At 41.9% G+C, this 16,521-nt stretch overlaps 1 long non-coding RNA gene across 1 annotated transcript; it reads left to right on the top strand.

Annotated features, from left to right (window-relative positions):
• Positions 1 to 244: 244 nt before the first annotated feature.
• On the top strand, positions 245 to 11,849 carry LOC116048030. Its single transcript, XR_004104554.1, has 3 exons — positions 245 to 256; positions 7,510 to 7,513; positions 11,169 to 11,849. It is a non-coding gene; the product is annotated as an uncharacterized LOC116048030 (long non-coding RNA).
• The last annotated feature ends 4,672 nt before the right edge of the window (positions 11,850 to 16,521 follow it).

Here is a 16,521-nt window from a genome sequence, read left to right as displayed (position 1 = left end):
TACCTTGCTGCAATTTGCTGCATATGAGATTTTTTTCTGCCTCTCAAACCTCTTTCTGGGGTCCATTCTTCATCACTATCACTTCCCTCAAGCTCACTGTCCTCACTACAAAATCTGTTGTTGGGTTTGACTCCGTAGGATAGCTCCTTTCTACCATGAAATGTCCCTGTGTCCATTTTCCTGTAAACATCCATGCAGAAAACAAAGCAAAATTAAAAACACTGATGTTCCTGACCTGACACTGACCTTTAAAAAAGTCACGTCTGTCATTAGCATGATATTGCGCTAAAAACTAGCCTGACTGCATAACTACTTTTTAAATATATATATTTAACCAAAAATATGTTTAAAAAAACGTTTAAATGTTTCCTTAGATGTTGCTACACAAGCACACTTTTCTCTCTCAAGTTATTAGTATCTAAACATCCAGAATAATGGCATTTAGCTTACCATTTACTCACACCACAAGTTCATGTTGATGGTCTTCCATCCTCTTGCATCATATCAATTCTTTCATTTCATTGGATTGCTTCCTGACATATCAGGATCAGTGTCAAATATTTAAATAAAAAGATCTGTATATGCCAAGATGAGATTGACTGGTTATGTATCCTACTGGACCGTATGTCACTCGGGGAGAAGAGGAGTAGATTGGTCAAATGCCATCTCAATGATATAGAGAAGGAATGCCATTTAGTTTTCTCTTGTCCTTTCTACTGGGAACTGCACAATACTTTTAGTGTGACATAAATTGACTTAATAAAAATGGATGTTCACAAAGATAGTGTTCGCTGGTGAAATATGAAATATTTAAATCATAGTTGGAGAAAGCCTGGGAGATGAGGAAAATAGCCCTTCGTCAGGATGAAGTGTAGGCTTGTAGCATTTATTTATTTTCTTCTGCTTTTTAGTGTACAATATATTTTATATTTTACTATACTATACTTTTACTATATGCAATGAAAACAGCAGCATAAACTTAATTTATGAAATATACCTGTATATTTCAGATGTTAGCAATATTCAGAAATATATACTGTAGTTTCACTCTTCTGGTGGCACACACACACACACACACACACACGCACACACATACCACAGACAGTGTAAGGTTGATTGATCACATTTGAAGACAGGAAATAGACCCTCACAGATCAATCATAGACTTATCAAAAAAAATCAGGTGTAAAGATTGGCCTTGTCACAAAGTGATACATAGAACATGTCAGAGAGTGTGTGTGTGTGTGTGTGTGTGTGTGTGTGTGTGTGTCTGTGTGTGTGTTTAGCTCATGTAAAACAGCAGATAATGTATAAATATTTATGAAGCATAGAATTTTGATTTCAAAGGTGGTGGCGGGAGACACAGTAGCAGGCACAAATCCTCAATCCTCAAAAGGAATTTCGTTTTTCAAATACCCCTACCCGAGCTGTAAACAAATTAAATAAAACAATAAAGGTAGAGCAATAAAGCAAAATGTGTAAAGTGAGGAGTACATTATCAACTCCATTAAACCCTATGGAGCTCAATATTTCCAAATGTTTGAACCAGACACACCAAGCTCCGCTCTAATAGATACTGTTACCACTTTTAAAGATTTTATACAGGTTTTTGTTTTTAGTTTTTAAGTTATTCTCATTTCCATACTCTCTATTTATTCTGGAGAATCAGTGATTTGCTACAATGTATAAGATACAAACACAATTCCAACTTCCAGGACATCTCACCTGTGTTCCCCCCAGTAAATTACGCCCTTGCTCTGATGACAATCCACAGAAATAGTTCCCTTGAATGAATAAAGTCTCTTATGGTTCTAAATGCCATGTGCACACACACACACACACACACACACACACACACACACACACACACACACACACACACACACACACATTTTAACAATTTATTTAAGTCCACTTGAAAAGAATAATTTACAGGGACATAAATATTATAGATGCAGTTAAATACATAAACAAAATCAAGGGCCATTCAGAAATATAATAGGCCTTCAAAATATTAAGCATACCCCTCTGTTCTTATGGGTATAAGTAACAGCGTCTTCGCCATATATGGCGGCTGCCTATGATAGCAGCCAGAGCACAGTACTTTGCTAGCCGATTAAGCCCTCTTTTTTAAACATCCCAAGCTGATGAAGCCCTTTTACATCCAGCATATGTGTGTGTCCTGCGCTGCCAAATATGAAAAATAGTCGGCACCTATAGCCTAGCTCTGAGATGGTGTTTAGGAGTGGTTGGTATTTAATCACACACACACACACACACACACACTCAGAAATATGAACCTATTCTATGTTGATTTCATCTCTTTATATGCTAATGGGGAGGGCTCCATGTGTGATAATAAAAGAAACATTTTGATCGATAAAGCTTTTCTCATGAAGATTTTCTTTAATCATATTCTTATCTTTCTCTCTCTGTTACTCAAGCATAAATCCCTTTCTTTGCTAAACCTGAAAAAAGCCGACTGTTTACATTCATAACTGCTCCGAGATCTTGAGCTGTAGGGTTCAAGGAAAAACACTGCATTTGTTTTAAATATATTGTATGTTAAAGCTTTATTTTGATATAAAGATGCACTTTCGTAAAAATTAAAAGGAAGATTGAGACAATTATATAGAGACAGAGACAATTATAGCTGTGTTGGGTTTAAAGCAGTTGTCATTGAAGAGGAGTGCCTAATTCAAATCCAAGGAATCTTCTGTTATTCATTACGGAGACTTTATTCTGTACATGTTGAATTGCATTCTTGCATTTTGGCATGTTCAGCTGACCTGTGCTCTGACAAAAATACACAAATAATTGGAATTAACTAAAGTTATCTTATATATTGTCTTATAAAGAAACTGTGTTGTTTACATTCAGTGTTTCTCACCAAAATGCATTGTGTGTGCATTTTTGAGGCCAAACAAACTATGATATGATATGATGATATGATATGAATAAATATGAATGTGACATTTCAGGTTTCTTCCTCATAATAAATCTGCAAAACATTGTAAAATCCTGTTTTCACTTTTTCAGTACTGGGTATTGAGTGTAGATTGGTGAACATTAACGTAAACAAATGTAATATATCAAAACAGAAAACATTGAAGGGGTCTGGAAACTTCCTGAACGCACAGGGTTATATAAATTCGGTTCACATTGGATTTTCCTTGTTGTAAAGTTCAAGTTAAGTCTCTGTGCTTTCTGAGTTTTTAATCTCACAGAGTGATTAAAGGTCTTGTGGCTGTAATGAGTCTTGCCATCATTTGGCCTGGGCTTGCATCATCAGTTATAGCTCTTGGGGCGGTGAACAGACTGTTTCTAGGAGGGACGGAGAGAACTGAAAAGTGAAATGGTGTAATACAAGTACGTCACATGTCGAACACTTGGAATTAAAGTTGGTGATCGTCAAGGTGTTCAACTGAAGCAATAGTTCATCAATCTGCAAGTCACACCAAAGTTGAAACTCTGGTCAAATTTGCACAACCGATACAAGCACAGTGTGACAGATACTGCAGTTCCGCCTCAGCTTCCTCTTAAAGTACATGGGGACTTAGTGTTTACATTTCCAAAACTCCTGCAGCTTGTAGCCAAACAAGTCACTTCCTTTTTTGCTGCCCTGTTTGTTGCCTTGCTTTGTTTGATTGTAGAAGTCACAGTGTATCTAAAGCAGAATAATACTTTCTTAAAATAACAATAAACAACACTATATGATAAATAATAATAAGACTTCATAGGGCCACAAGATTTTGGACATTTTGTCTAAGTTATATAGAGAACTGTATAAATAACACTCCTCTTGTTTTCCTCAAATTGTAGCAGCCAACCTAACTTGAGAGTCAGTATAAAACCGTTGTAAACCGTTGTACCGATGTGAAAAAATAAAAAATAAATACGTGCAAACATAATTTCCATTTTCATCAACTTGTAAATGTGGAACACAGTGAGACTGAACACACCTTGTGCATACTGCAGATACACACTGGGATGTAGTAAAATACAGTAAAGCTATTTAAGGGATTAAAAGAAATCACTGATTGTGTATTATTTTTTTGCAATCTACACATAGGGTAATACAGTAACACTTTATTTGAAGAGGTGTGCATAAGACTGACATGGCACTGTCATAACCATGACATGACACCTGTCATGAACACGAAGGAGTCTTTATGATTATTTATGACTGTTGTCATTAAGTGTCATTCAGTAAATTATGACACTTTTAATGCAAAGTCTGCTTTGTTTGAAATGTCTGTGCTATGGCAACTGGACATTAAGTAAGACAACATAACATTACATTGAATTGTCATAAGTGTTTGGCTTTTACATTGGCTGTCATGAGACTATTATAATTATGTAATGAATATTGTCATGATAGGTTGTCTAGGGTTAATAGCAAGTTGTCATAACAAAGACATTGACAGGTTATGTTGTCTCGCTTAACACAGCTTGGGTAATGTCAAGTTGTCATAATACAGACATCTCAAACAATTTAAACTTTGCATTTATAGTCAGGGCTCTCAAGTTTTGAAGACAGGCAAGAGTGACCGCTAACAGCCCCGTCAAAGAGGGGGGGCGGGTTGGACGGATCGCGGGAATGGGGGTGTTTATTATAGTTAATGTTTCTTTTTTGTTATTAATAATTGTTCAGACTTACAGAAGAAAAGATTTGACACATGGCACTAACATTCAACCAAATACAAAGTATTTATTCCATTTCCACATGGTGACTTATGATGTGGGAGGTTTGGGGGTCCTCCCCCAGAAAATTTTGAGCATTAAACACTTCATTTCCTGCATTCTGGTGAATTTGTATGCACCTATTTCTACCTCTACCTCAATTTATGCTGGAAATATCTTTATGTAAAGGGAAACATAGATTATAATCCAAATATAAAAACATAATGGAATATATTGCAATAAGGCTCTCTCCTGTAGATCGACTTTTCTAATTATATCTGAGTCAGCACACATGTAGCCTAGGCATCATTTACTCCTCCCTCCTGTTTTGCATCTTTTGTTGAGGAAGTAACCTCCTTAAAAGGTGACAATTATTCACCTCAATGATACATTAATTCATTTTAATTTATTAATAAACCCCTGGACTGTAATACTGTCAAGTTTGAGCAAGATTTCTGCTCATGTTCAAAACTTTGTGCACATTCAAAATATATCTGTGTTCTCTGAGATTTGGAGGAGTCGTGATATTTTGAGAAAAATAAAGTTATAATAGTCACTATATTTCAGAAAATAATCTACCTGCACCATAGTCTGCTGTGCATTACGTGATTGCTCTGCTGATACGGTAAATCTCAGACCGTCTGATAGACACAGAGCCCCGTTTGGGTCTCTGGTCTCTGAATGAGCGAATGTTTAGGGAAGTGTCTGTACGCTGCTCCATGCTTTTTTTTCATTGGTTGTTGCGTTAAATCTTACCCAGATACAATAGTGCTATTTTCTGATTGGCTATTGTGTAGGCGCTTTCTTTTTTTTGATTGGCTGATAAGTGGCAGGCTCAACAAAGAACTCCAAGGGAGACGCGCTTGATTCCTGCCGGTTCCATAGTGAGAGCAGCGCGCCAGAGAAATTTTGGGCGTTGCGGCATGTTAAATATATTATAAATAGTTTTTCCGCGTGAGAAATACAATGTGTGGCAGGAGTGCGTGACAAAAGACCGAAATGAGTGACTGTCACGCTCAATGCGTGACACTTGAGAGCCCTGTATAGTCATAATCTTATGTCTCATAAGTGATAATTTACCAAATGATTGTGTGGACCCTGTTCTGTAATGTGCATATGCACACCTTTTATAAATCTGATACATTGGATGTCTGTCTTTGTGCAAACACTGAGTTTCTACACTGTCTAACATACGCATTTATTTAATACTTATTTTTAATGCCTTTGGGGCCAGTTATAGTTCTGCGGCCTTTCCAATTATTCACCAGAAAACAACGCTGCACACACACACACACACACACACACACACACACACACACACCAAGCTGTATTTTACATGTGACCCCTGCCACATACAAACAGATATGCATAATCAAACACAAACAAAAACACACACACACACACACACACACACACACACACACACACACACACACACACAGTTTTCAAAGAGAAAAGAGGCAATACAATGTTATGTATTTTCCCTAAACCCTGAGCTCCAATCTGATTAGAGGGAAGATCAAAGAGAGGCAGTCAGGTTTCTCTGCACAAGGCCTGGCTCTAATTCGCCTGAAGGGCTTAGAGCAGAAAAAACAATCGTATTTATTCTTTCACTCAGGTTCTACTTATCTCTTTCCTCTCTTCAATTCTTGGTTGAAGTCTCGCTTAAACCATTTCTGTATTTCTGTATTTTTGTTCCTTTATAGTTTTTCTTTCCTCTCATGAACTTCTCACTACCATTTCTTTTTTACCTGTTTGTAGTGATGGCCAAATGAAGCTTCATAAAGCTCTGTGAACCATTTTTCTAATTTTCTGAGTCCACTAGATGGCGCTTTTGGTTTAAAGAAAAAGGCTCAAGGAATGGCAAATCAGTGTGGTTTAAACTCTTTGTTGAACAGGGTGGGCTTCATAAAGCTTCCTTTGGCCATCATTACCTGTTGGTCATCACTTCTCTTAAAAGTCACTCTTACTGCCTCTATTTTATACCTGTCTCCCCTTAACTCTCACTACCTCTTCAGCTGCATTCCTCCCTCGTCAACCCGCCCCCGCCCCCCACCCCCTCCCTTTATGTGTCTTTCTCCAACTCAGCCTCTGAGATCTTCTTAAGCATTAAAGCCCATGTTGCAGGTTAACCACCACTGTTGATGAATGGGTACATAAAGCACTCAACTTCATTGTTAAAAATGTCTCCAAATAGTGTTAAAGGCCAGTTTTTGTCGTTTTTGGTATTAGTGGGTTTTTTAACGCAATTCGGTGATGACGTCATGTTGGGGAGACGTGCCTCAGCCTAGTACTAGAACTATGGTGACTGACTGGGATGAGGAAGAGGTGTTTTTACTGTCAGTGAATAGCACCGAGTGAAAGTCAAGGTTTTCTTTATATCTAGTGACGGTGATCATGTTGTTAGTTCAGATAATTACCGGTAAACCTAGATCTAGAAATGGAAGGCATCATGCTAGCTATGGGCTAACTTGCCAGTCCTACCTGTGAATTCCCCCGACGTTGTAAACACATTTTCGATTAGATATCTCACGTTTTGATGGTAGCCTACTAGCTCCAGTAACAACATATTTGCCTAGTGTTTATTTATTACTTGGATGGGGATGCTGTCCGGCTTTTCACAAGTTTAGACAGCTAGCTAACGCTACGCCTACGTTTTGCTAATGTTAGCGCAACAGCGTTAGCCTAGACGGCTAGGTAAATATTATGACTGCCTTCGGAGTTTCCTATATCTGCGTCCACGTTCTCAACATAAGACATGTAGCGTTAGTGCTCCTTTTGTACCATAATTGTATTGAATGAAATGTTGAGCTTCGCTCCTACGAGATGGGTGGGTCTTTGTTACTTTACACACAAAGGTAACTGGCTATAGTTAGCCTGTACGTATGCTAGCGGAATTAGCTAACGTTGCGTAGCCAACCAGCAACTTCGGCAGTAGTTTCAGCGAGCTAACCACGACAGCTAACACATCCACATGTGTCTCCATTTCAAACATCACTGCAGGTTGACTGCTTTTAGCAGCAGAGGTTGATTGTGGGCGACAATACTGTCGTGGTTAGCTCGCCGAAACTACTGATGATTGCCAAAGTTGCTGGCTGGCTACGCAACGTTAGCTAATTCTGCTAGCATACGTACAGGCTAACTATAGCCAGTTAGCTTTGTGTGTAACGTAACAAAAACCCACCCATCTCGTAGGAGCGAAGCTTAACATTTCATTCAATAAAATTATGGTACAAAAGGAGCACTAACGCCATGTCTTATGTTGACAACGTGGATGCAGATATAGGAAACTCCAAAGGCAGTCATAATATTTACCTAGCAGTCTAGCCTAACGCTGTTGCGCTAACGTTAGCAAACGTCGGCGTAGCTAGCTGTCTAAACTTGTGAAAAGCCGAACAGCATCCCCGTCCAAGCTGTGTTTCAGTTTCCCTCCAAATATTATTATACACATAATAAAGACACATGGACTCGGTCGAGACCAAAAGCCATATTTTGCAAGACCAGTGGCACAGACCGAGACCATAGACAGTGAACCGAGACGGGTCTTTCGTCTGTGGTCTCCCCAACGTGACGTAATGCAATGCATTGTGGGGGAAAAGAGAATCATGCAAACCGCTGTAAAATAGTACTACTTTTTCGTATTTTATTCTGTTTTGTGATATCCATTGTATTTGATGTTGTTGGGTAACTGTTTAAATATTTATTACCAACAAGCAAATTGCGCAAATTCGTTAGAAAATAAACCCTGCAAGATGGGCTTTAACAATGGTAAACAATGCTTTTGTTGCCTGATCCTATTAAACAGCTCAAAGCTCCATTCTGCTCTGCGGCAGACTAACAGCTTTCACTTTGTGGCTAGCATGCCTCATTGGGAGATAGCCATCTCTCCGTGAACTGGCACTGTTTGTTAAAACGTATCAGGAATGAAATTTCCATTTGTTATCACTGTGCTGAGGTTGTTGTTTTTATAGACCTCATGGCATACATTATTATTTAACCATATTAAAGGTACAGTGACTATTATGCCAACTACCCAAAACTCTTACTAAGATTGTCTCTATTGAATCTTAAACATTTTAAAATTGTAGGCTTTTAGTAGTGATGGCCAAATTACCATTCTCTTTATTTTCTGAGTCCACTAAAATTAAAGAAAAAGACTCAAGGAATGGCAATTCAGTGTGCTTTCAACCATTTATTGAACAGAGAACGCCATCTAGTGGGTTCAAAAAACAAAAGAAAATGGTTTACAAAGCTTCATAAAGCTTAATTTGGCCAAAACTAGTAGAGTCAGTTACTACAAATATTGAACTAATCTGAATGAAATGATTTAAATCAGCTATGTGATTTGTAATTTTTCCTCCTAGAATATGCAGACATTTTGGATGGAAACTACAGGAACTTCTCTTTTGTCTCACATTTTTTACAGGAAGGTTCGAGGTCAGGGTCCTGTGACTTGACCTCGAACCCAAGCCATCCAGCAAAAAGTATGAAACTCCAGGAAACAAATTTATTTAAATAACTTTTAAAATGAAAAATCCGCACAACGTGACTACCAGAGCAAAAGAAGATACTTTGATTTTCCAATGGCAAAAGATTGAATTTCACTGGATCAGTTTAAAACAACACAACAAGCACTAACTGCACTATAGGCTTCATGTTGTTCTGGTCGTAATGTCACCATTTCCCGTCTATCCTGTATACTTATTTTTACCGTAAGCTCCTCAAAAACCACCAGTCATGGAAAACAAATGTAATCAGAATCAAAATTCCATAAATACATGGTAAATACACTTTTTCTCCAAGCTGCAGTTATACCTCTGTTGTTGTAACTAGTGCTCCCACTTTTAATAATATTCTGAAGAGTAAAGAATATCTTGCATCACTTTATGGATAAAAAGAGAGAAAGAAAAGGGTTAGTCCTGAATTCAATTATTTTTCTCAATAATGCATTAAGGCTCAAAATGATGCTGTAATATGTTACAGTGGCTGATGAAACGTTGGGTTTCAAATGAGTTATATGAGCTGACAACAGCTGAAAAAATGTTAAAAGGAATCTAAAGTTTCACTGCCAATTTATTCTAGTAGTTTGATGTGATAATCTCAAACACAGGTAGATGTCTTGGTAATGTCATCCAGAGACACATTTGGTTGCTAACTTGACAATGAGCTTACCTTGAAAGCAGCTGGATTCTCGCGATACCACAAGATCATGGAAGAATCACGGGATCACATATTACACGAAAATCTATCTTGTCAGGCTTCAATTAGTCTATATCGACAAAGTTTAATTTCCAGGATTGTTCAGGTATTGCCGGAAATTCCGCCGGAAATGTGTTGGTATTTTAAACTCTGGTCAATTTTTGAGGACTATGGTTAACTGCTCCTCAGATCTCTGCAGGGTAAATCCAGACAGCTAGCTAGACTATCTGTCCAATCTGAGTTTTCTGTTGCACAACTAAAACATCTTCTGAATGTAATTTAAAGAATTTTGCTGTTTCACTCCAAACTTGGAGGAAGTCAGGTCAAGGTTGTTGTTTTAGTAGTTTCACTTATTGTTTTATAGAATTAACCAGAAAATCTGTTTAAACCAAGCTCCATTGTTTGACGGAAAAGTCAATTTAAGGACTGAGTTCTTCCTAGAGGTGGGACAAAGTCATGGTTTAGCAAGTCACGGTATGACTAAGAATGGAAAATGTGTCTGTCTATGGCTGAACTTGTATTTGGAAACATTACCACTACACCACCATTCATTCAGTAGTGTTTCATTATTGGCTGTGCATCTGTGATTGCCCTGGAGGAGCTCTCAGTACAGCAATTCCCCCGCTCATCTTTGTTTGTTTTACGCTGTCCAGTGTAAATCTCTTTCACCTCATGCTCATCCATGCACACACATTCACCAGTGACTAAACTGACTACCACAGTCACTGAATTATCATTTCTTTTGTTGTGGTTATATTCTTAGTCCTGCGTTTCCTTCAACCTTTGTACCCCGTCTTTTGTCATGGCTTTTTCGTGGGGTCATGACAAAGCATCTAGGGTTGATTTTAGCCTTTGTGTGAGTATTTGGGTTTGCAGATACATTGTTTTTATTGAGTTTAAAGACCGCATTGTTAGTCTTTCCGTAATTGTTTCAATAATACCCCTGTTCACCAGTCATACTTGGGAGACTTTAACTCCACTTAGAGGACTTCAACCTCCTTATTCTAGGGGCCTTTAACCTCCTACCAGAAAGGACTCTAACCTTTTAAGGACTTTAACCTTTAAGGACTTTAACCTTTTAAGGACTTTAACCTTTATTAAGGACTTTAACCTTTTAAGGACTTTAACCTTGTTTTATTTTAGAGTTGTCTCAATTCTCGGGTCTTTCAACCCAGCAAATCTGTTCCTTGTCAGGAAACAGGTGGAGTTGCCACACTCAGACTTCGTAAAACCTTGTTTTCCCTTTATCCCATAAAACCTATTACATTCCTTTTACTTTTCTTCAGAAGTTTTTACTAGGTATTAATTTACTATTTTAGCGGTCTGTGGATTACTAGGACGTTGAACACCCTTAATTTTAGAAGTATTCAATGCAGAAGAATGGTCTGCTTACCTTATTTTATGGCGCCAGATGTTCAACGTGACTTTTCACCCTTGGACCGAACTTTTGTCAATCAAGTCGAAGAAGCCTCTTTCCTACAAATCCCGGACGAGCCCCCAATTGTTGTGCTTCTAAGGTGCACTCCCAGGTGAGGACTTCTTCACTGTAATAGATAGTAATAACTTCACAGACACAGTAAGTTAAACACACAATAGGCTTCAGCTGAAGGAGAACAACACTTCTTCTTACAGGCTCCTCAGCCTGCACTAACCAAGTGAGTTCTGATCTCTCTTCCTCTTACCGCCCTTTTTATTGGGGTTCAAACACACACACATACGTTATAGGCTACACCATATGTTGAGGCTCGGGTCAAAAGGGCACGACATGTTCTTTAACCTACTTCAAACCAGTTTTATGATACTTCCCTGCTCGGACCCCCTGTTGCTACATCCTGTTGCTACATCCTGTTGCTATCTCCTGTAATAGGTGAAGAGAAGAGATATGTGTGCATGCAATTAAGTGAGAGCAACATATAGAAACTGAAGTATATATAATAAAACTGAAGTATATAAGAATATTTGATGTATTATATTCCACATTGGCCAAGTTAGCGTGGAGGTACCTGTGCATCCCGGCAACGCGGCTGTTTTCGGCAGCTGGACTGACGGTCACCAGGTAGCGGTTGCGTCTGACCCCAGATCATGTCAACATCCTTATCTTTCACAACAAAAATCAGTAGACTGGTGCAGAAGTTGTATCTGAGTTAGCCTACTGGTTATTTTTTTATTAGGCTTTGTCCGTGCCTTGGATAATTTTGAGTTACATTTTGACAAAACCTGTCAGATCTAGTATTAATATGTTTTTGTTAAGTTATTATTTAACATGATTCTTTTTATTTATTATTTTGGAACAAACAATGGTCTCTGTTTAAGAACGCCAGCACGCAGCTGCAGGTTCTGCTGCTTCCGAGCACCGCAGCTCATATACAACGAGATATACAAATTACATAAACACAGCTGATAGAATGCACAGAAAACAATAAATACAAAGATACTCTCAGACATTTCAATTTGTGAGTGTTCAGCACAAAATACATAAAACAGGAACCTTACACTGCATCTCGTGTTCTGTTTCATAGAGAGCAGTTTGTCTCCCTGCTGTCTGACCAGCAGTGGATCTCAAAGGCCCTCTTTAAGTGGTCCAGGACTGGACAGCCAGAGCTGGACTTCACCAGGGTGGACAGGATGTGGTGGTACCCCCTGCAGCCATCACTTGCCCCCACTGGTATTCTGCCGAAGGAGAGGTACTTTGGCCACCCCCAATTACTTTGGATGCAGAGGAAGCTGTGGCGCTCTGCCCTCATGAGGACTGCGGGAAGGAGGAGCTGACATCTGCCGGATTGCACCAGAGGGTATGGCAGGTGGTTGGTGTCAGCGGGACCTACTTTATGGTGGCAGAGAATCTGGCTTGCAAGGGGTGCAAGCGGAAGGTCATCAGCTGGACCTGCAACATCATCCGCCAGCTGGACATCGGCCATCGCATCCAGTTCCCCTGTCTGCTGACGTCCAAGTTGGGCTGCGACATGCAGGTCGTGCAGCAGATGTGCCAGAGGGGCCTCGGGAACAGCAGCAGCCAGGTGCAGAGACAGTTGGCGGAGCAGCACTCTGAGGTCTGGCTGCAGAAGCAGCTCCGGTTCCTTACAGACTGCAGTGGGGTCACACAGGCTGTGTCTGCAGGGCTGGTTGCTCCGGTGGCCATCGGAGACATGCCTGCAATGCTGCCGGTGCCAAAACATTGGTGGCTGATGCAGGAGTACTCCCAGGACGTGCTGGGAAGGCTGGAGGAGATCAAGATCGAGCACCACCTCCCTTTTCGGGCGAGTCCTGAAAATGGACTCAACCAAGAAGCTGGCACACCACTCCAAAGCATCATGGGCCACCAACATTGGCAATGAGCACGGGCAGGTGATCATGTCCGTGCTGATGGCCAGTGAGGGCTATGGCCTCGGGCCACTGATTGGTGGCCTTGTCAGCCGCTACAGGGACGCTGGGGTGCTGCCTCCTGAGGTGCTTTATGTGGACCGGGACTGCTGCGGATCCACACAATTGCCCAGGCTGTTCAGGACGTGGGACATATGGCACTACATGCGGAAGATTGCCGTTGGGTGCACCACAGACTCCCACTCTCTCTACGCTGGCTTCCTGAACCAACTGAGTCAGTGTATTTTCATCTGGGATGAGGACGACGTGCGTGCCCTGATGGCGGCCAAGCGCGCTGAGCTGGCAGTGAGGCACATCCACCCCTGCTGATGTCATGCGACACCTCTCCAGGGCAGAGATGGTGCTGCACTGCAGGCGGACCACCAGGAGCAGTGACGAGATGGAGAAAAAACACCTTTGCTGCCTCCAGGACCCCCCTGGCGTGCAGCTGTATATGCAGATGGGGACCCTGCAGAAAGGGGGGCACACTCTGCCGACCTACAGATTTGCCAGGGGAGTCAACATCTCTGGAGAGTTTCCATCTCCACATGAACCGGTTCATCCAAGGTAAAAACTCATCTCAACTTTAGCACAAAAACATGTAGATTGATGTAGAGAATTAAAGCACAATTGACTAAAACAACTATTTCTATCTTTAGGGACTCTGGCCAGTGCCACGTTCTTCCAGGCCTATCTGGTGGATGGCCTTGCCAGTTGGAACGAGGACAGGGGCATGGCTGCAGAGGGGAGAGTGGAGCCCCACTCCTACAGTGGCCTTCTACGGCATGCTGTCAACCAGCTCGCCAAGGAGGTCATAGGAAGGAGGCTCCTGACATACACACCTCCACGGAAACACACTGGTACACATACTTTGTGTCTAGGAGTTAGAGAACTTTACTGTGCCCATCCTGGAACCTCCCCCACTCGCTGGTCCCACTGCCACGGCTGCTTCACTTGGCGTGGGTTCTGCTGATGTAGCGTCTGCCGCGCAACCCACCAGCCGGTCCCCTGCGTCTGCTACACCACCCACCAGACGGTCCACAGCATCTGCCACACCACCCACCAGACGGTCCCCAGCGTCTGCCACACCATCCACCAGATGGTCCCCAGCATCTGCCGTGCCATCCCCTGGCTGGTCCCCAGCACCTGCCACGCCACTCACCAGTGTGCCCCCAGAACCTGCCGCACCACCCACTAGACAGTCCCCAGCGTCTTCCACACCACCCACCAGTGTCCCCAGCACCTGCCATGCAACCCACCAGCCAGTCCCCTGCCTCTGCCACACCACCCACCAGACGGTCCCCTGCTATTGCAGTGCCCTCCACTGCCCAGTCCCCAGCCGCCACAGGTGTGCTTGCCACAGCCCCTCTACCTGCCACAGGTCCGTCTGCTGTAGCTCCTGATCCTGTGTCTTCATCAAGTTTTAACTTTTTTTGCAATTGATTTTAAAGAATCAATCCTAACATATTGTGCTTTGCTACAAGTCTGTCACTGTTTCATTTTATTCATCTAGAGCTCTGTTGGACAACATCAGCAGCAGTCCAGGATTTGGCACACTGCCTTGTGGCCCTAAAAAGCCACAGCCTTGCCCTGACACAGGAGGAGGCACATCACATCATAGCCCTCTGGTAGGGTTTGCCAGGACAACATACCCTCCTCGTCACCAGCAAACCCTAAACACAGGTCGGTTTAGGACCACAAAAAAGATTGTGGCACCAGGGGTGGAGTCCACCAGACGGTACGTTCATTTGATTTTTGTGCTTATTTGTATGTTTTGTTTACAATCCGTGTGACCATACCTATAATTACCATGTTTTGCACTGCCTTAATTGTCCAGGAGTTTTGTCGGGTCACGTGGTCCGGCCCAGTGGCCAGATAGCAACTGGCTGGTGGAGGCCATCTTCATCCAGCTCTGCATGGCCATCACTGGGCGAAAAAGGAGCCCCGAAGTGAACACGGCAACGCTGGCACAATGGTGAGTAAATCAATAAATATCTGTACAACCTAGGTAGCAACAACACCTTTATTTGTGGAGTATATCTTTCTTTAAAACTGCCCTTTTGTTGTTATTTTTATTCAGGCACAACAAGCGTAGCCAGAGTCAGGAGACTGAGGTGCCTCAACAAGCCATTCCCTATCCTGAGGCTCCAATCGCAGGACCTGTGCAGCAGCAGTCTACACTCCAGAAAGAGGCTCTGTCCGTTGTGGTTGTGATGGACAACCCACATGTCTTTTCCCTGCCAACCAATATAGCAGGCACAACCAGGCTGAAAAGACAGCTGACATTTGGGGAGATAGACCAACCTGCCGCAACATCCTCTTCGCTGCAGCTTCCTGTGACCAGCGCAACACTCTCTTGGCTACAGCGTCCTGCGGCCAGCGCAACATTCACCCCCCTGCAGCGCCCTTCAGCCACCACCACCTTTTTTTCTGGAAAAGGGTCCTATGCTCCCCGCAATCTATCAATCTTTACGGTAGACTCTCAGCATGGCCAGCAGGCCTACCGTCGCATGGCCCACCTTAGCTCCCCCCCCTAATCATATTGTCTTGTGGATAGTTTAGGTTTGGGTTAAAACAGGGTTAGGCAAGTCCATTTTGCTTTGGGAAAAAGCGTCTGCTAAATACCTGTCTTTAACCTTTTAACCTTTATTTGTTGAGCGTCGCGACGCACCTCAACTATCGCACGTTGAAAGCGAAAGGAAACATGGTGGAGCCTGCTCTCTCTGGGTGTGCTTATAAATTAAATAATGAGTTTGTGATCCAAGTTTTATCATTACTGATTGAACTAACATTCATTGAAAGGATCCCTTGGTCCAAGATAAAGTGACATAATTAACAGAGCAGCCAAAGAGCCGCATGCAGCTCGAGACCTGCAGGTTTGCCACCCCTGACCTAATCTTTCCTCGTCTAGGCCTATTTGCCGTAGGCCTACATAGGCCTATTTGCCATGGAATTTGGCAGTAATGGTGGAAAAAGTAACAGACAGGGGAACATAGGACCCTTTTTTTGAAAAAGGGTCCTATGTTATCCAGTCTCATACAAAGAGGGGAACATAGGACCCAGGGAACATAGGACCCGGGGAACATAGACACGCTCCCCGTTAAACACTGTGTTTCTGTTGTTCCCGATCGTTTACATGCTTAGCTAAATAAATGATAGATGTATTTAGCTAGACAACCAAGGAGATTTAATAATTATGTCGTGCTACTAGCTAGCTAGCTAGCTACTAACTAGCACTAGCAGTTAGCCTGCAGTTTCGTGAACAAAGCTCATCCTTGG

This window comes from Sander lucioperca, chromosome 1, assembly GCF_008315115.2.
Source record: "Sander lucioperca isolate FBNREF2018 chromosome 1, SLUC_FBN_1.2, whole genome shotgun sequence".
NCBI classification, from domain to species: domain Eukaryota; kingdom Metazoa; phylum Chordata; class Actinopteri; order Perciformes; family Percidae; genus Sander; species Sander lucioperca.
The sequence above is the reverse complement of the archived record's forward strand: the minus strand, read 5'-3'. Positions and strand labels throughout refer to the sequence as shown.